This window comes from Schistocerca cancellata, chromosome 8 (genome assembly GCF_023864275.1).
Source record: "Schistocerca cancellata isolate TAMUIC-IGC-003103 chromosome 8, iqSchCanc2.1, whole genome shotgun sequence".
Lineage (NCBI taxonomy): Eukaryota > Metazoa > Arthropoda > Insecta > Orthoptera > Acrididae > Schistocerca > Schistocerca cancellata.
In genome coordinates, this window is record NC_064633.1 from 483,978,184 (window position 1) to 484,000,346 (window position 22,163).

Genomic DNA, 22,163 nt, shown 5'->3' on the forward strand with positions numbered 1-22,163 from the left:
CGATTTTTTTTTGTACATACTATCAGTGTCTTACTAGATTCCCCTAGAAACCAGGAGCGATAAACCGTTTATAGACAGAGTGAGGATTTATAAAGGGTCGCGTAACCTATGCGCCTTTTTTGTTCTACATAGTTACCCTCCTGTCTGTTAATTAAAAATAAACTGTATTTATAATAACACAGAAATTGTCAATGTTTAATTCTTGTTTTATTCGCAAATTGTTGATTTGTATAGCAGGAAAGAGGTATTTAGTAGGGGAAAAAATACACTTACCATATAGCACTTGGAAACGCAATTTGTTCAAAACAGGATAATATGTAATAAATGCAAATAAGAGGCATATCAAGCATTAATAATGAACTTCCGCGCCGCGCGGGATTAGCCGAGCGGTCTGGGGCGCTGCAGTCATGGACTGTTCGGCTGGTCCCAGCGGAGGTTCGAGTCCTCCCTCGGGAATGGGTGTGTGTGTGTTTGTCCTTAGGATAATTTAGGTTAAGTAGTGTGTAAGCTTAGGGACTGATTACCTTAGCAGTTAAGTCCCATAAGATTTCACACACATTTGAACACATTAACTTTCGCACCTATCAACCATAACAGGTAATTCTTGCATTTGATCACGTTGAAGAAGGTACTACTGAGTACAAAGCAACAACAATAATTACATACATTTTTTATGTCTGTGCATGTAAACTCTACATGTATCGAAAGTAATTACTTTGGTGATATAAAAGCGCTAAAGTTAAGCAATCAACTTCCTTTCACTACTTATAAAAGGGAATTTATGTTTTGTAGGGACATAAAATATACAAAGGACTAACACTGTACGACGTACGGTTTTAATTATGTGCAAAACAAACAACAAACGAAGAGACATCGTCTTCTCCCGGTTTCTCGTTCAGCCAGCAAATTCGGTTTTGCCGGTGTCTGCCTGCATGCCTGTAACGCTTGACAACCGTCGTAGAATAATTTAGATGTTTAAAATAGTTACTTTGAGGATCTGTTAGGCCTTACGCCATATATGGTAAAAAGATCAATCTTTGCATTATGAAAGTGCTGCTTTACATAAATTTGGATGAAAACTTTTGAATATGGCTGGAAAAACTCATAGTGTTTGGATGCTTTTGATCCAAACAGTACGTATTGGAATTTTATATCTTCTACGTAATTGTTGTATAAATACTTTTGAATATGGCGTAAAAAAAAAAAGATTCAGAGTTTTCAGATACTTTTGAGCACCCTGTAAAGTACTCTGAACTACCGCAAGCTACACCCTTTACATAGTTTTTTGGATAAATACTTTTGAATACGACGCAAAAATGTATGAATGTTTGTATACTTTTGAGTGTTGTTGTTGTGGTCTTCAGTCCTGAGACTGGTTTGATGCAGCTCTCCATGCTATTCTATCCTGCGCAAGCTTCATCACCTCCCAGTACTTACTGCAACATACATCCTTCTGAATCTGCTTAGTGTATTCATCACTTGGTCTCCCTCTACGATTTTTACCCTCCACGCTGCCCTCCAATGCTAAATTTGTGATCCCTTGATGCCTCAGAACATGTCCTACCAACCGGTCCCTCCTCCTTGTCAAGTTGTGCCACAAACTCCTCCACAATTCTATTCAATACCTCCTCATTAGTTATGTGATCTACCTATCTTATCTTCAGAATTCTTCTGTAGCACCACATTTGGAAACTTCTATTTTCTTCTTGTCCAAACTAATTATCGTCCACGTTTCACTTCCATACATGGCTACACACCTTACATATACTTTCAGAAACGACATCCTGACACTTAAATCTATACTCGATGTTAACAAATTTCTCTTCTTCAGAAACGCTTTCCTTGCCATTGCCAGTCTACATTTTATATCCTCTCTGCTTCGACCATCATCAGATATTTTGCTCCCCAAATAGCAAAACTCCTTTACTACTTTAAGTGTCTCATTTCCTAATCTAATTCCCTCAGCACCACCCGACTTAATTCGACTACATTCCATTATCCTCGTTTTGCTTTTGTTGATGTTCATCTTATATCCTCCTTTCAAGACACTATCCATTCCGTTCAATTGCTCTTCCAAGTCCTTTGCTGTCTCTGACAGAACTACAATGTCATCGGCGAACCTCGAAGTTTTTATTTCTTCTCCGTGGATTTTAATACCTACTCCGAATTTTTCTTTTGTTTCCTTTACTGCTTGCTCAATATACAGATTGAATAACATCGGGGACAGGCTACAACCCTGTCTCACTCCCTTCCCAATCGCTGCTTCCCTTTCATGCCACTCGACTCTTATAACTGCCATGTGGTTTCTGTACAAATTGTAATTGGCCTTTCGCTCCCTGTATCTTACCCCTGCCACCTTTAGAATTTGAAAGAGAGTATTCCAGTCAACATTGTCCAAAGCTTTCTCTAAGTCTACAAATGCTAGAAACGTAGGTTTGCCTTTCCTTAATCTATTTTCTAAGATAAGTCGTAGGGTCAGTATTGCCTCACGTGTTCCAACATTTCTACGGAATCCAAACTGATCTTCCCCGAGGTCGGCTTCTACCAGTTTTTCCATTCGTCTGTAAAAAATTCGCGTTAGTATTTTGCAGCTGTGAGTAATTAAACTGATAGTTCGGTAATTTTCACATCTGTCAACGCCTGCTTTCTTTGGGATTGGGATTATTATATTCTTCTTGAAGTCTGAGGGTATTTCGCCTGTCTCATACATCTTGCTCACTAGATGGTAGAGTTTTGTCAGGACTGGCTCTCCCAAGGCCTTCAACAGTTCCAATGGAATTTTGTCTACTCCCGGGGTCTTGTTTCGACTCAGGTCTTTCAGTGCTTTTGAGTACCCTGTAAAATACTTTGAAGTTCAACCACAGGCTGGAAAAAAAGGCTGGTCGTTAACTTACAACGTCTAGATTATGGTGATTGGAAGTACGATCATTTGAGTTTAGCCCTTTTTCCGTAACGACACCTTGTCAGAAGTACCACACAATAAGTGTCGGGATGAAATGCATATTATTTCATAGGACAGGAAATTAGAAACTACATCTAAATGAAGTTTGAAAAGGGTAGAGCCAGCGACATACACATGTCATGGTTGGAATGCTGAAACGGTAGTGTGCGAAAGGTGGAGTCTTTGTCTCGGTCCAATATAAAGTTGTAACGTATCTCGTAATAACCGATATCGTACATCCTGCTTCGAGAACAGTCATTCCAACTGTCCTGCTTCTAGCCACCGGACGCTATAACAAACGGAAATATCATTTACGTCGGCACTGGCACGGATAGAGGATAATTAAGTTGTTCATAAATACTCGTACTTTATTGCAAATATATTGCTGCGTTATTTCTGGACGATGTCAGACCAGTCCCTTGCCGGAGTCAATTCAAATAAACAGGAAGTTCACAGCCTCTAACTAGCTATCATTCTTCATATTTTTTTCGAAAACGACGTCTTCTCACGTTTCTGCAATCCTACACGCTCTTTTTTACTATAACTATTGCTTTTTTGTGGATGTTGCTAATGTCTTCGCTGTCAACGTAAAATTAAAAAATACGCAAACAGAACATTTTAATAATTTCTTTTGCAGGCGGTGTATGAGTTAGGTGTCAGAAATACTACTGGACGACCACTTCATTATCTTCTCATATCTGTATAAAATCTTCATCGGCCGACGAATCACTCCATTGGCTCCGTAGGGAACAGCTGATTGTCGTGGCCGCTGTAGTGATGATCATTTATAGCGCAAAAACGGATTTTAACTAATCGAAATAAGTAATGATTACGTGATGCTACCAGAAATTTTTTTCCGGATCTGCTCTGTTGGCGCCACCGCTCTCGTAGGAACGTAATCAGTTAATCGCATTTCTCTGTGTCTCGGCGTCTAGAGTTGACACCACTAAGGTTATAGCAGCTGTCCATGTTGAAGAAGTTCGTGACTGCTTAAAGTTGTTGTGTAGCTTCTTTACCAACAGAACTCGAGTGTCTAGAAGCGTGGGGCAACGTTTCACTATCAAAGATTAATCTCTGTTTATTTGTGAGACTGTGCTCCACAACTGCTGGCTTCTGAAGTTCTTTGCTCCAGGTTTACTGGCATTTATAAGGATCCTTGCGAGTGCGGAAGAATCTACATCGGTCAATCTGTCCGTATCGTTACCGACTTATGTGCAGAGCACCAAAGGTACATTAAAAACCGAAAGCTACAGAAATCAGCAGTTGCTGAGCACAGTATAACAATGACAGGACAATGTCTGATGACGCTGAAACCTTGCCCCACTCTTCACCACATCGGAATTTTGTTGTGAAAGAAGCAGAATGTGAAATTTGCGAGAATACCTTCTCCCAGAACAAGGACTTCAATCTTGATGGTGCTTGGAAGCGAGCTCCTGACGCTGACAAAACACGGAAAAGGCGCTGAATTTTTTGCGTCTCCTCTAGAGCGGTGGGGCTACCAGCGTAGGTGCGGAAACAGTTTCTGGGAACGTGACGTATTGATGATATAGGCCTACCAGTCGAAAGCCGTTTGTGTTCATTGGTTACAACAGTGACCAGGACGGTCAGTTGTTCCTAATGAAGACAATCGACAATATCGTCAAAAGCTCGAGACTGTAAACATATTGAAAAAGGCAAGTAAACGACAATGTTTTATGCAATGACGTCGTCGCGAGAAACTTCAGTTTATACGATCTAGGTCTGATCTGTGAACAATGAAATTCGACCATAATAGTAGGCCCAGTCACATTAATGTGACCACCACCTATATGCGACTTCAACGTGCAGTAACCTTTCAGTGATGGCAGGTGGCAACACTAGCAGTGAGGGGAAGGTATACAAAGGATGTCGGATGTCGGTAGGGAGGGGGGCGGAAAACAGTGCACTCGTTTTCGTAAAACGGAAACGTAGCGATTTGTCTGACGTCCTAAAGGCATGATCATTGGCTTTCGGGCCGAAGGTGGAAGCATCTCCGAAACGGCTAAGTTTGAAAACTGGTCGCGTGCCTCCGTGGTTAAAGTATGCTGTGCGTGGCAAAATGGCGTTGTCCAAAACCGGCGCTGTGCACCATGGGCTGTAGATGACGCGGGTGAACAACAGATGCGGAGATGGGTACAGGCCTATAGAGGTGCAGCTGCTGAGGAACTGACCGCCTACATGAAGCAAGGGCTACCAAGTGTCTCCTGAACGATCGTTCAGCAAACGGTGCTGCGTATGGGCCTCTGTAGCAGCTGGCTGGTTCGTCCACCCACACTGACTGCTGTGCATCGAGGACGAAGGATCGAATTTGCACCAGACGTCCACAGAGTGGCGACAGGTGGTTCAAATGGCTCTGAGCACTATGGGACTTAACATCTTAGGTCATCAGTCCCCTATAACCTAGAACCACTTAAACCTAACTAACGTAAGGACATCACACACATCAATGCCCGAGGCAGGATTCGAACCTGCGACTGCAGCAGTCCCGCAGTTCCGGACTGCAGCGCCAGAACCGCACGGCCACCACGACGGCGGCGACAGGTGGCCTTTTCAGATTAATCACGATTTAAGGTGCATCGAGTAGATGGCCGTTGGAGTGTCTGAAAGCAAACATCCTGCAACGAGGAGGGAGCGTTAGGGCTGGAGGATGTTGTCCTAGAATTCCCTGGGTGATGTCTTCCTTCTGGGAGGCACAATGGATGAAAACGCATCTATTATTAGAGGCCATGTCCACTCCTACATGCCGTTTGCTTTTTTCTCGGCACACGCTATCTACTGTGCGGAATTAATTTAGGGCCGACTAGACCTTCATCAAGAACAAACAACAGGATTAGCGTTGCCACAACTTAAAAAATAGCCTATAGTCACCTAACGTTACATTAATGGCCGTTCCCAACCAGCCATGGTTGATTGACTACTGGAGATGGGTGCCTTCAGTAACTGCTTACACAACATTACAGATTTACGTAATTTATTAATAATAGTCCATTGAAAAATAAGTCTTAAAACACTTAATAGAAAGGCTAGTTAAATAACTGTGCCTGTTAAGGTAAGCTACCTCCAGCTGCAGCCACTCATTCGAGATATATCTCACAGAGCTACCAAACGGCAAGGATGTCGATTGCTACGATTCACCTGCTGTTCCAAATAATCCCGGATATTGGCGATGGGATCAAGATAGGGTGATCAGTGTGTCAACCGAAGAGCAATAGAGCGCCTGTCCGTTTTTCAAATAGCGACCATGTGCATGCAGTACTGTAAATGGAAATTTGTGGTAAGGTCTTATGGGACCAAACTGCTGAGGTAATCGGTCCCTAAGCTTAGGCACTACTTCATCTAACTTAAACTAACTTATGCTAAGGACAAAACACACACACCCGTGCCCGAGGGATGACTCGAACCTCCCAGACCCTGCGGCTACCCCGCGCGCTGCACTATTGTGAACTCTGCTGTTGTCATATTGGCGGACGTAAACGTCCAGAACATACTCATCTCGAAGATAAAGAAGAAAGGGCAACATTTGGATACCGATTATGCAGAAATAAACACTTGGTTCTCGTTCACGAAATCAATAGGAGTGGGCCCAAGTCATGGTACGAGAAACATCCTCGAAACGTCACGAACCGCGTCCAGCCTGAACTGCACCCTCCACACATCGCGGATTAAACAGCTCACTGTGCATACGACGTCTGGTAGCATTTGGAATGAGCCTAAACCGCGACTCGTCGAACCTCACTATACTTCTCCAGTCAGCTACTGCCCAGTTTCTGTATTTTTTAGCTGATTAAAGACGTACAGTGGCCTTTTGCCAGGTACCCGACTCCGTATGTCAGATGCATGCTCTTTCCTTCTCAATGCTCGCTCAGAACATGGTTGAGATAGACGTGCATTCACTGATAGGAACGATTCGTGTAGGGTATGGGTTTGAGACCGATTGTTATTGACAACTCTTCTCTCAGGCCTACCGGTTACTAGTTTTTTTCACTATCACTGATCTTGTGCCGTGGTTCGTGGCTGTGTGTGATACATCATTCTTTGCGGACACTTCATACAGCCTTCTTAGATACACGAACAAATTGGACAGCTTCATTCACGCTATAGTCAAAGTCACGAAGAAACACAATAGACGTTTTCTGCCTTTCTGTTACGTCCCCACACTGACTGGCACAAACATATCACTTCACTATTATGACTTCGTGTGACCTGTGCAGCTTTCCAGTCTTTGGGTACGGATCTTGCATTGAGCGAGCGGTTGTATATGACTATTAAGTATGGAGCTATTGCATCAGCATACTATGTAAGGGACCTTACTGATATGCAATCTGGACGGAACACTTCCTTTTATTAAGCCACATAAGTTGCTTCACTACTCCGAGCTGTTGGTAGCTGTTCTTGATTCGAATTCTGCAATATTTACTTCGTCATCTTTGCTGAAGGAATTTCAGAAGGCTGTGTTTAGTAACTCTGCTTTAGCAGCACTGTCGTCGATAGTTCAAATGGTTCAAATGGCTCTGACCACTATGGGACTTAACATCTGAGGTCATCAGCCCCCTAGAACTTAGACCTACTTGAACCTAACTAACCTAAGCGCATCACACACATCCAGACTGAAGCGCCTAGAACCGCTCGGCCACACGTCATCGATAGTATTTCCATTACTTTCGCGCAGAGAAGGCATTGATTGTGTCTTGCCGCTAGCATACTTTTCATAGGACCTGCATCTCTTTGGATTTTCTTCCAGGTTTCGAGACAAAGTTTCGTTGTGGAAACTATTATTATCATACCGCATTGAAGTCCGCTCTAAATTTGGAGCTTCTGTAACAGATCTACATATTGAGGATTTTGCGTTCGTTTAAATTTGGCATGCTTTTTTCGTTGTTTCTTCAACAGTTCTTACTTTGGTGTGTACCAAGGGAAAGCAGCTCCGTGCTTTGTTAATTTATTTGGAATAAATCTCTCAGTTGCTGCCGATACTGTTTCTTCGAATTCAAGCCACATCTAGTCTACACTTACATAGTAATTTCGAAGGAATCGAAATTGTCTCTCAGGAAGGCGTCAGGTGAAGTTTTGTCTGCTTCTTTGAATAGATGTATTTTTTGTTTATTTTTATGGGTTTGGAAGCTACGGTATTTAGTCTCGCCACAGCACCCCATGTTCACTAATCCATGTATTGTTTTTGATGCTCGTTATTAGTACAGGAATACTTGTTGCTAAGAGGTCAAGTATGTTTTCACAACCGTTTACTGTTGGCGTGAGCTCATGAGCTGATAACTTGAAATAATTTTCGGAAAACGAGTTTAGCACAATTTCTGATGATATTTTGTACGTACCTCCGGATTTAAACACGTATTTTTGCCAATATATCGAGGATAAATTGGAGTCACCACCAACTATAACTGTATAGGTCGGGTACATGTTTCAAATGAGACTCAAGTATTCTTGGAAACTTTCAGCAAATGTATCATCTGAGTTGGGAGGTCGGTAAAAGTATCCAATTATTATTTTATTTCGATTGAATTACCTCTACCCGTACTAACTCACAGGAACTATCTACTTCAATTTCACTACAGGTTAAACTGCTTCTAGCAGCAACAAACACGCCACCACCACCTGTATTTAGTCCATCCTTTCTGAGCACCGTTAGATCCTTCGCTCAAATTTCGGCTGAACTTCAGCTTTCAGTGCCTGTAATGATTTGAACATCAGTGCTTCCTATTAGCGCTTGGAGGTATGGTACTTTCCTAACACAGCTAAGGCAGTTTACTACTGTTAAACCGATGGTTCCTAGATCAACGTTCTTCCGGTGTTAGACTTGCTCTTTTTGACACTGAAGCCCTTCTTGTGTTTCCCGAGGTTCTCTAACCTAAAAAGCTGCCCATTCCACGCCACGCAGACCCCGCTATTCGTGTATCTGCCTCCTGCTTGTAATGGACTCCTGACCTATTTAGTGGAACCCAAAACCCCACCATCCTACGGCGCAAGTCGGGGAATCTGCAACCTACACGGCCGCAGAACCGTCTGGGCCTCAGATTCAGCCCCAGCCCCTCTACTCAGCTTTGTACCAGAGATCCGCAATCAGTCGTGCCACGTCTGGAATAACTCCAACCAGTATGCACACAGAGTACACATTAGCTTTCTTCCCCTCATTCGCAGTCATATCTCTAAAGGGCCTCAAAACGAGCCTAACATTGGAGCTCCCAGCTACCTATGTCCCACCGTCTATGAATGCCAAGATCTTGCAGGCTAAGAGGTTTCCTCTGAAACAGGACAAGTGACGAGAGACACTGTCAGCCACAGATAGCATCTCGAACCTCTTTGTTAGACTAACTAGGAGGCCTTACCTTTGGCCCCTGGGATGTCTGTTGCAGCCTGCCATGCCCTGAGGTGACCTCCCACTCGACAACACGTGAGGGGTCAACCTCAATGCGAGCAGTAACTGGGCTGGCCACTGGTGCGGAATAATCGGCGGGCTGTACGTCCGTTGGATCCACATAGCCGGTCCACATCAGTGAGGCCCATCCACTGCAGCCTCAAGCTGTCTGACTGAAGCCATCACAGCCTTGAGATGGTTTGTTTTTATATTCATTGTAAGTATTGATGCAAACCGCTGTGCCCTGTGCACATATATTTTCTGCGGCATTTTTTCCTATTGTGTTTCTTTGATTTCACCACAGCTATGTCTGATGATGATGATGATTATGATTTAATTAAACGTTTCAGTAAATTAATTTTCCACCAAGAGGTTACACAAGTTTCTGTGTGCCTAGCTATGTTAACTATACCATATTCGCAATAAACAAGTTATTTCAAAGTCTTTGCATCAAACGGATAGGGGTGATAGATCACAAAACGTTCGCCTGAGAGGCGGTGTGGCGTGGACACTCTGTGGCGAGTAAATGCCTGGTGTGTTGTCTACAATCCAGTCATCTCTTCTGCATGAAAGGGGAAGGCCCAGCAAAATTAAAGTCCCTGATTCGCAACTAAAATTTCTTCTTCCACCTAGAAACACTATTTCTTCTCGTTTTCTTAATGAAAATCGGTCCATAAATTTTCTGGGACTGGGGGTGGTTCGAAGACCCTGCCAGTTCGCTGAAATTTTTGTCTCTAATCAGAATTGTTCCCCAAGATGTGATCTGACACCCAAAGACGTTTGATGCAAAGACTTCAAACACCCTGTATGCTTACGGAGGAAAATATGATGCGGCTACCACTTGGGTAATAAGTAGAGCACCATTGCCACGATTTGCTCCGGAACAAGAAGACAATGAGAACGCCTATGGTCGCGGAAAGTGATAACCCTGAGGACAGCTGAACTCCACAGTTCCACCGTCGAGGGTGCTGCCCGTCAGATAGTATGGTCAGTCTGCCACCACTACCTCAACACATGCGAGGAATGAACACAGCACGACAATAAATTGTGGGACAGAAAGTCTTCGATGACTCACCTGAAGGCGACTGGCAGGTGCCCAGTCGAGATATTGTGGACTGTGTTTAATGATGACCGGCACCAATTCTGAAACTTCTTCGAATATTTAGTCCGCCGGAGAAATTTTAAAATTCGCTGTAGAAAAACATCTACACATCCTTCCTTCTGAAGTGGTTTTCATTTGTCGTCTGTCAACTGTCTCGACTACATGACGATTTTGAGACTGACATTTTTATGGCTGCCCCAGACTTCCTCCATATTAAATCTTATTAGCATAAAATGGGCTACCCCAGACTTCCTCCATACTAAATCTTATTAGCATAAAATGCACTAATATACTCGATTAGAAGCCGCCCTCCACCTTATGTGGCCTTATGTGCTTCTACTCGCGTATATTGCTGCATTTCATTACCTGGCGGAGCGTGGACGCTGTGCTGGTGTCGAGAACTCTCGGGGGGTGAGACGGCAGGCAGCGTCTGTTCCGTGTCTGCTGACCGGCGCGGCTGGGTCAGGCGTTAGCAGCAATGACGCTGCACGATCGTCATTAGTTACTTCGAGCAAAGTGTTAGTCGTCCCCTTAAAAATATCACACTGGTCGTTTTAGAGCGATGTAGGTGGTCTACAACTGGTAACAGGCGATCACGTGACTCTTCACTGCTTAAAGAAGCCATGGATGAGCACTGGTGTGTATGTGTCAATGGGTTGTATGGAACCAGCGCCGTAAGGTGGCTCGACTTGGGGACTTGACAGGATGGAAGAAAGAAGATATAGAGTTTGGAAATGCCCATGACCACACCGTAAATGAAGTTGCCCAGTTTGTTGGTGTACAACGTGGGCTCTAGAACGTAAGAACAGCAGTCGTAAAACGATCCTAACCGACAGCGGCCAGAGACAGGTTTCACGATTTACGTAGTCAATGACAATGCGTTTCATACCTGATAGGTATTACTATTGTCAGAGAATGGTAATATAGATAAATCAATTTCCGAGCAAACATTGCGAAGAGAACTGCACACAATGGATGCTTAGAGTTGAGTATGCCGCAAACTCCTCTAATGAGTGCCTTCAGATGTCCATAGCATATGTAAAGAAACTCTTGAACTCTTTTCATCGACAAATTGAGGTCACTGTCACGACTACAAGCCGTGTTACGTGGCGTCAACTTGATATTACCGCAGGGTTGACAACTTTCTGTTCTGTTCGCTTATAAAAGCCGCCTCTCTCCTCTGGCATTCTGCGTAATTTGGCCTGAATGTTTACTTACATTTGACTGCCCATCTAACAGTTACTTCTCCCATACAATATGCGAGCTTTGGGTCCTGTTGCATCCTAAATATCCTTACCCTCAGGCTTGTCCATTGTGCATTTTTGCGTCCAGTCCTTCCGCCATAGCAACACGCCTCTTGGTGTGGTGAGGCGCTTCTCGTTTCTGCCTTCAGACCTGTCCATGTATTGGCAAAGAGCCATTAACTAACGTAGCGGACAAACGCAGTAATTTCCATGGCTATGTTGAAAGTTTTCTAGTTGCGTTTTTTAGGTAGGGTCATTTTATTGTCCGTCCATCTGTTTGCCCGACTGTTAATAATCCATTATCTCAGGAACGGGTAGACGTATCAAGCTTAAGTTTATGTCACATACTAAAGCCTACGGTTCCTTGGAGGTGTTAAAAAATTGAGCTTTTGAGTCTATTCAATCAAAGCATATCGCCATTAATGTCGCGTATTTCGATACTCGCAAACTCACTCATCGAAACCTATAGGGTACTTCTCGTTGACGTAAAACTACGAAACTTCACTAGAAGCAAGACTTCGCAGTACATCTAAGGGAAGAAATACGTAAATTGTTAATTTGTAATTCTATCGCACGGGAAACAGGTTTTTTTTGTCATTTGTTATCAGACTTCTAAATTGAAATTAAAACATTGTCGAATGTCTTGGAATTCTCGGGACCGATATTTTGCCAGTTGTCGATAACTGGCAAAAATCGTCGAGGTTATCGATTCCTGGGATGGATGAACTGTCTATATACAAAGTTAAGTTTGAACACCGACTCGTGCTTGGCCATTTTTTTCTTATTGTCTCCCTTCGACCTATACGATGTGTTGAGCTGGTACAGTTCACCTTCCCGTCACTTCCTCTTAGAAGCGGAATCCACCATCATAACACCGAGAGAAGCTCAATTTAACTTATTAAATGAAATGTGTTCTGCTATTAAGATTTGCAGACTAACAGGAAAATGACTGGAATAGGGTGTAAAGAGTGAACTAGTATTCAGTATTACTTTAATCAGTTGCAGATAAAAGTTACAAAATTTTATGAAGTAAGCCACTAAAGGCTTGAGACTAGCGAGAGGGAGAAATATTATCAATGAGGAGTCACAGTGGAGGATGGCGGCGTGTTACCAATATAGCCTGTAGGCCATGTAACGCAGACAGCCACCTTCACCTGTCTCCCGATCGCGTGAATCGCGTATTTGAGAACAGGAAACGTCATACTCTATTTTCAAGGGCCCCCACCATCCCTGTAACCACAGAGACTTTTGTCAACATGGCACCTATCACAAAGTGCCCTGTGATGGATATCGGATACGCAGACGCTACGTGTTGACTGTTTCAGTACATCGACAAAACTGAGGCTGAGTGACCTTACTGGTCCTATTTGAATACTGCGTTCCACAAGCAAAATAGCTGACGTCACCCTTGGCGTCGATTGCGCTTCAAATAGCAAAGTGTCGACATACACGGAAGAAAGGCCAGAACTCAGTTCAAATGACGTGTAAAGTGGGTTAATGATGTCTCGGTGACACCAAATTTCACTGCGATTCTTCCCAACGCCACCTTGGACTTATGGCAGGATGGGAAGGTCGTCACAGCTACTCTTACCCACATTTCACTCCTTCGTTTGACACCTCTGCAATGGCTGGTTGGTTGGTTTTGGGGGAGGGGACTAAGGAGCGAGGTCACCGGTCCCGTCGGATTAGGAAAGGAAGTCGACCGTGCCCTTTCAGAGGAATTATCCCGGCATTTGCCTGAAGCGATTTAGGGAAATCACGGAAAACCCAAATCAGGATGGCTGGACACGGTTTGAACCATCATTGTCCCAAATGCGATTCCAGTGTGCTAAGCACTGCGCCACCTCGCTCAGTCTGCGTTGGAGGTCAGAACAGTGACGCTCAGCTTTGAAATCATGCAGATTTCTTATGGCTGGCTGAGGAAAACATTTAAGATACACCCTCACTCAGAGTGGAATTGAAAAGGCCTCAGGAGGTGGCATGAAGGGCGTCAGTGAAAGCACCCCTTTCCTTGGGACGTTGGTTCCCACACATTTCGCAGCTGTCGGCAGTTTGTAGTACGATGAGCAGCAGGAAGACGTTCTTGACAACCATTGGCGCAGTTGACACCTCCTGGGCGATTCAACCATTCTCGACGGACATCACGGGGTTGCAACCCCAATGAACGTGACTTCACTCTTTTGGAGTGTAGTGCGGCCGCAAGTTTTGCCTGTTGCACAGGTTGGAACCACTATGGACTGTTCAAAACCATGATCCGAACCAGCAAAGGATCCTTACACTTTTTCAGTGCTCCTGTTTCACACTCTCCTGTGACATATTCACAGAGGTATGTAACACTGACACATGTGTGAATAAAAAAGGTAAAGGGTGCCTCTAACACCCTGCCCCCCCCCCCCCTTGGTGCTATCTGCCCACATATACTATATTTAAAATGTACCATAATGGAGGAAAACTGCAAAACACTCTTAGGCGCCTGCAGGCAGGCAGCTGACCTGAAAGCTGTATCAGGTGGCTGCCTACCTCCAGGCTGCTCGGGCTACTTCGAAGGTTTTCTCTGTAAACCATTTTTTAAGGTTCTCAGTAAATGTGGGTGGGTACCACAGAGGGTTTTTCCGAACTGTGGGGTCTTAGAGGGAGCCACTGCCTTTTAATTCACACATATGTCAATGTCGCACCCATCCATGATCACTCCACAGGGGGGCCTGAAACGGAAACACAGAGAAAGTTTAAGGGTCCTTTACTGCATTGGATCATGTTCAAATTTCGTCGAACGGTTTTGAACGGTCCCTAGTGGTTCCAGTCTGTACACCAAGCAAAAATTGAGGTCGCACTGCACTCCAAAGGGGTGCGGCCACACTCAACGGGCATACAGCCACACAGCATCCTTAGAGAAGGCTTGAAGCGTCCGAGGATGGCAACAGTGTCAAAAGTGTTTCTCACTGCTCTGCGAAATGTCGTTTTAAACCGCGAAATGTGTGGGAAGCAACACTCCAGGGGGATGTGGTGGTTTCATTAACGCCATTTATGCCACCACCTGAGGGCTTTTAATGTTGATTCTGAGCGGCGGTGTGTCTGAAATGTTCTCCTTGGCCATCTATAAGAAAACCACGTGATTTCAACGCTGGGCTTCACGGTTCTGATCTTCACCGCAGGGGTGTCTAAAGAAGCGGTGTGGGTCCGTGGGGCTGTGACGACCATTTCATCGCGTGAGACGTCCAAGGTTGCCTTGGGCAGAATTAAGGTGAAACTTGGTATCAATCCACTTTACATGTCACATGAACTTCTATGCTCTGGCCTTTTTTCGCATGTGTTGACACCTTTCTATTTGAAGCATCGTCAAACAAGAGCGTGACCTCACACGGAGAAACGCTTTTGCGCCATTATAGAGGAAGGTGCAGACACATTTGAGTCAAATTTCGAACTTGGAGACAATTATGGGGGTTCGAAAAAGTGACTCTTTAGTTCTGTTGCGCAGTGTGTATTCTATTGCCACCATAAACGACCGACCCGACTAAAAGCTTAACAGTGAGTTCCGAGAGAACTCTGGTCGTCATTACCTGCCTGGTCCTAAGCGTCAGCTACCTCCCTGCTCTCCTGGCGTCCTCCTTCAAACCAAGGAGCTTAGACTCTCTGACAGTCACCACTACCTTGTTGATCAGCATTAATTACCGTGTGAAAGGCATTACATTAAAATTAACCTGCTCTAAAATTACTCCGGTGGAGAGGGAATCATGATATGCAATTTCCGCCTCATGTTTCTGCAATACAAAGAAAATTAGGAGGTAAGTTTTTTTCTATTTTAATTTATAACTTAATTCCTTAACAAAATAAAGGCGATATCTCAACGTCAAACGTGTGTCTATAACGGGTAGATGACTGTGCACTCTGGTGTTAGATTCATGTTGTTATGGATGAATATGAAATGAAGGGAAAGAGAAGATGGAACCCATTCGGAAACACAGTCTTCTCCTCACGTGAAGCGCCTAGAGAACAGCCAAACTTTTATACTGGGCACAGCATCATCATCATCAAACAACAGTGTGTTAGGCATCACTTTATGAAACACTGCTGCACGATTTGGTATTTAATCGAGTACACCATTTTAAGTACGGTGATAAAAAATTGGGTGCTACATTCTCTACTCAGCTTACTGGCCACAAACTGGAGAGGAAAATGCGATTTCCCTCCAGGATTCTGACTAGCACCTAATGAGGCGATCAACAACGAATAAAAATACATTGGTGTCTTCGTTTATTACTTGCTAACAGCACGTTGCTTAATGTCAGTTCAGTATACACTTATTTATAAGGACAACTTTCACTGTGTTAAGTAAGGGGTCGGCATGGAAGTTCCTGTCATACATAAAGTCAGTTGATCAGTTTATAGAATATTCAGTCTCTCGTTGATCCCTCTGGTGTTGAAAGTGAAAAGAGCAGACAAAAGCCAGAAATATTAAATTCTCCATTTGAAAATGTATTCGCACACGAGCATATTACACTGCCACGCTTTGACTACCGCACAGACTCACAAACGAGAGATGTGTCTCGAGTTTATTGAATATTCCATCGGTACTTGGAGGAAAAGCATATTAAAAATGGAATAAACGGTTCAAAAGGCTGGAAGCACTATGGGACTTAACATCTGAGGTCATCAGTCCCCTAGACTTAGAACTACTTAAACCTAACTAACCTAAGAGCATCACACACATCCAATCCCGGGGCAGGATTCGAACCTGCGACCGTAGCAGCAGCCCTGTTTCGGACTGAAGCGTCTAGAACCACTCGGCCACAGCGGCCGGCAAAAATGGAATACGTTATATTGATAAAATACTTGGTAGAAAGAAGAGACAGAGGATAACAGCACTTCTGTATCCTCTTCAGAAGGGGTTAAACCAAACATGTGGTCCCTCAAACTAAAGGTAGGTATTTGTCAGCAAGCTAAAGTGGAAGAAATATACACCAGCTTTATATTCTAGGAATACTGCTGCTCACATTCTGTTCAACAGTAAAGGTAAGATTCCACCTTTAGAAAAGAGCCAAATTTGTAGCATTTCCTGCAACTAATGTGGTAAATTATATGTAGGTCAAACAGGCAGGGTAGACTGAAAAATAAAGGTTCTACTTAGGCTGACCATATTCTGAAGGAATGTCATTCTTATGATATCAAGTGTGATTTTCTCCATAGAGTAAACAAACTAACATTATCTGACATTCTGGCTATCAACAAACGGCGGTCTCAGAATCGTGACCTCATCCATAAGGGTCAAATGCGCTTCCATTATTCACCTTCGCTAAAGTAGCAACAGCCAGTTAATATTTTTCTCAACATAAGATAACATACTTGTTGTAAATATTATAATCGTTCTCCAGCCACATTCCAATAACTCATTCCTCCTCTCTGAACACCTCCCTTCTTTTCTCATTCATCACACACACCGCTTATTTCGTCTATATAACATAGAAAACACAGTAGTCTGTGCCAGTACTGAATTGCGTTCCGTATTGGCCTGGACATACTTATAATTTTATTCTTTGAGTATAACGTAATGTAAAGTTCATCTCTTCGTAGCGTCTTTGCGTATTTCGTTGTGCTTGTGTTTTTCGTGTACATATTTAGTTCTAAAAGTTCAGATATCTTTGGAAGAACAGTCTCAGTACAGCCATAAACTGTCGCTGATGGTATTCGGGCTACCTGTTTAGTCTGAAGTCGTCTGAGGATTGCCTAAAAAGCCGAAAGCCGAGCTAAAAAATAGGTATAAGAGAGTAATATCAATACTGTGTTATTCAGTTTTCAGAGTGATTTCGATGTTAGCTCTCTCAGCAAAACGATAAAGATTACTTACAGGAACAAGCCACCAAGGGCTGGGTGAATTCCAGTTAAATTTTACCTTGAATTATCTCCTTTCCTAGCTCAAAACTTGGCAATTTCTTGCGCAGCGAATATAGTTTAATGTGACTGGAAGAAAGGGAAGGTCACTCCTCCTTACAAAAAAGGTTAAAAGATTCAGTGCAAAGAATTACAGACTAATATCGCTGACGTCCGTCTATTGTAAGATCTCAGACCTAAAACTTTACGACGTTTCTGGATGGTCCGGCATATGTGGCCGAGCGGTTCTAGGCGCTACAGTCTGGAACTGCGCCACCGTTACGGTAACACGTTCTAATCCTGCCTCGGGCATGGATGTGTGTGATGTCGTTAGGTTAGTTGGGATTAAGTAGTTCTAAATTCTAGGGTACTGATGACTTCAGATGTTAAGTGCCATAGTGCTCAGAGCCATTTGAACCATTTTTTTGTTTCTGGAGGAAAACAAATGTTCTCACAGAATCAGCGGGAAGAAAGTAATGAAGACTAGGGTTTAACGTCCCGTCTACATCGAAATAATTAGAGACGTAGCAGAAGCTCTGAATATTTCAAGGATAGCGAATGGTGAAGGAAACCGGCCGTATGCTTTCAAAAGGACCATCCCGGCATCTGCTTGCATTACTCTATGAAAATCACGGAAAACATAAATCTGGAGTGCTAGACGCGTACTTGGACCGTCGACCCTCCGAATGCGAGGCCAGTCTGCTAAGCACTGCACCAGCTCGCTCGGTAGTCAGAATGGATTCGAGAAAAACCACTTGTGTGAAGCTCGGCTGGCTTTATTCACACACGACATCTTGCAAAAAATAGATGCATGTGAACAGTAGGTTTTGTCTTCCTAGATTTTCGAAAGCCGTTCGAAATTGTTCCACGTCGTCGAATATTAATGAAGACACCATTATAATGAGTATATTCCGAAATACGTTTTTAGCTAGATGAATATTTGACTAACAGAACCCATTAAGCTATACTGGACGGCGAATGTTCCAAGGCAATGCAAATAACTTCGCGTAAGTCCCAAGGGAGTGAAATAGGACTTACAATGTTGTTAATTGGGACTTACAATGTTGTTAGTATACACGAACTATTTATCAGTTAGGAAAAGCAGCGACAGGGGAGTACCATCATTAGAATTGTAAGGAATTGCAGAAAGACTTGAAAAAATTGTGAGAACTTACGCCATAGTACTTTTTAAATAATTAATGTTCCATCTATATGCACTGCTTTATGAATTATGAATCATCAATTCGTGAACATTATAATCTGTGTGTTCGCTGTGACGTTGCTCAGGAACTCTAGGTACGTGTTAATTTTCAAATGCACTCAGGAACAATACTGAGCGAGGCTGGATGAGAGTGTTAGCTAGGTTCTTCTACCAGTACTAAGTACAGACCGTGACTCATGCCGGACTAGTTTCCTTAGTACTCCTGCATTACTTCAGGTGAATTCTGGAACTGTTTGTCCAGAAAGTTAACTCCTTCCGCCCTTCTCGTACAACTGAGCCGTGTGCGTTTCCTAATACCTATTCTAAATGAAGAGACGCAACCTACAGAAACTCCTGTTCAAAGTATACATAATTGGCTCTACTGTTCATCGACACAACATAACCTCGGCACATAATGTTCAGAGTTGCATTCGGACATTGTCGTCCCCGTTAGGTGAACAGTATTTCCCTGCTGAGACTCTTCCACGTGCAGGGACTACATAGTAGCGGTTCTGCCGTTTCTCTCACCTGCAGCAGGAGGTAGGCCATGGCATGATCTACAGCCGTTTTTGTTCTACCGTACCGGGTGTGTTTAGTCTGCACTTACCAACACTTTAATTCGCCCCGCATCGTTCTGCAGAGAAAGACGCAGTAGCTTATTACATGTTACGTTGTTTGGCTGCTTGCAAAAATATTTCTTGTCGGAATTCTTGCAGACAATCTCGCAGAGACCTGTTTTCACCACACGCAATGTGCCCTCTTACTGCGCTTTCAGTCTGTCCAATAACCGCTGCAGACGTTGCATTGCTTCCAACGTGTATTTTATCTTGACTGCAATTTTCATAATTATGTTTTATACGGAAGAGAACCATAGCTTCCGGGACGAAGGGTCTTGCTGACGATCATGAACTCCTACGACTAACTTTGATCCCATAGATGCAGCACATCTACATACTATATTCATATTCTCCGGTTCTCTACGGTTCAAGACGACAACATTTTTGTTTTTTCTACGCAATGTTATATTGGTCCCTGCCGCCGTTGGATAAGCAGCTGCCAGCAGAAAGTCGTATACTCCTAGCTTACTTATTTGTTACGTAGTTTAATTCTTAATTTCTTTGCGTGTTTTTGGTACTTGCATTGTTTAATTCATAAATTTTGGGCGTATTATAGTATTTGAGAGTTGTAGCATCGAGTTTTAGTGCCTGACTTGTGTAAATTCGCGTAGTCGTCTGTCTTCTGGTTTTGTTTTGAACGGCCAGTGTCGATTGGTCACAGCCAGTGTGGTCCCTGCCGCCGTTTGATAAGCAGCTGCTAGCAGAAAGTCGTATACTCCTAGCTCACTTATTTGTTACATAGTTTAATTCTTAATTTCTTTGCGTGTTTTTGGTACTTGCATTGTTTAATTCATAAATTTCGGGCGTATTATAGTATTTGATAGTTGTAGCATCGCGATTTAGTACCTGAATAGTGTAAAATCGCGTAGTCTCCTTCCGCCGCCGAGCAGTGTGTCAGCAATGCGCAAGTAGCAGCATTACTGCATTTACTAGGCAGTCTTGTATTTTAATAACCGTTTAAAATTCTGTGTCTATTTGTTTGTGGTCTCTGTAGATTAGTTCAGACGTTCTTTGCACAACAGTTTTTAGCATGGATAGGGACTGCAACTGCTGTGTTCGGATGCAGGCTGAGTTGGCATCCCTTCGCTCCCACCTTCAGGCAGTGTTGGCTTCGGTCACACAGCTTAAGGCTGTTGCCAATGGGCATCACTATGGGGGTCCGGATGGGGGTTTGTCGGGGACGGCCAGCTCGTCCCACGCATCCCCCGATCGGACTACGACTGTGGCTGCCTGGGATACTGCCCACATTGAGGCTGATCGCTCACCTGTGGTAGAGTGGGAGGTCGTCTCGAGGTGTGGCAGGGGGCGAAAGACATTCCGGAGGGCTGAATGGAAGGCCTCTACAGTTTGTTTGACGAACTAGTTTCAGGCTCTATCTCAGGCTGATACTGATCTTCTGCCGGACGTGGCTGCTTGTCCTGTTCCAGAGGTTGCCCCTCATCTGCAAGATCCGGGTGGTCGCAGAGGGTGGGCTTACTGGTAGTTGGGAGCTCCAACGTCAGGCGCGTAATGGGGCCCTTTAGGGATATGGCAGCAAGAGAGGGGAAGAAAACCAATGTGCACTCCGTGTACATACCGGGGGGAGTCATTCCAGATGTGGAAAGGGTGGAAAGGTGGTCGCTCATGTCGGCACCAATGATGTATGTCGCTATGGATCGGAGGAAATCCTCTCTGGCTTCCGGCGGCTATCTGATTTGGCGAAGACTGCCAGTCTCGCTAGCGGGATGAAAGCAGAGCTCACTATCTGCAGCATCGTCGACAGGACTGACTGCGGACCTTTGGTACAGAGCCGAGTGGAGAGTCTGAATCAGAGGCTGAGACGGTTCTGCGACCGTGTGGGCTGTAGATTCCTCGACTTGCGCCATAGGGTGGTGGGGTTTCGGGTCCCGCTGGATAGGTCAGGAGTCCACTACACGCAACAAGCGGCTACACGGGTAGCAGGGGTTGTGTGGCGTGGGCTGGGCGGTTTTTTAGGTTAGATGGCCACGGGCAAGTACAGAAAGGGCAACAGCCTCAACGGGTGCGGGGCAAAGTCAGGACATGCGGGGACCAAGCAGCAATCGGTATTGTAATTGTAAACTGTCGAAACTGCATTGGTAAAGTACCGGAACTTCAAGCGCTGATAGAAAGCACCGAAGCTGAAATCGTTATAGGTACAGAAAGCTGGCTGAAGCCAGAGATAAATTCTGGCGAAATTTTTACAAAGGTACAGACGGTGTTTAGAAATAATAGATTGCATTCGACCGGTGGTGGCGTGTTTGTCGCTGTTAGTAGTAGTTTATCCTGTAGTGAAGTAGAAGTGGATAGTTCCTGTGAATTATTATGGGTGGAGGTTACACTAAACAACCGAGCTGGGTTAATAATTGGCTCCTTTTACCGACCCCCCGACTCAGCAGCATTAGTGGCAGAACAACTGAGAGAAAATTTGGAATACATTTCAAATAAATTTTCTCAGCATGTTATAGTCTTAGGTGGAGATTTCAATTTACCAGATATAGACTGGGACACTCAGATGTTTAGGACTGGTGGTAGGGACAGAGCATCGAGTGACATTATACTGAGTGCACTATCCGAAAATTACCTCGAGTAATTAAACAGAGAACCGACTCGTGGAGATAACATCTTGGACCTACTGATAACAAACAAACCGAACTTTTCGACTCTGTAAGTGCAGAACAGGGAATCAGTGATCATAAGGCCGTTGCAGCGTTCCTGAATATGGAAGCTAATAGGAATATAAAAAAAAGGGAGAAAGCTTTATATGTTTAGCAAGAGTAATAGACGGGAGATTTCAGACTACCTAAC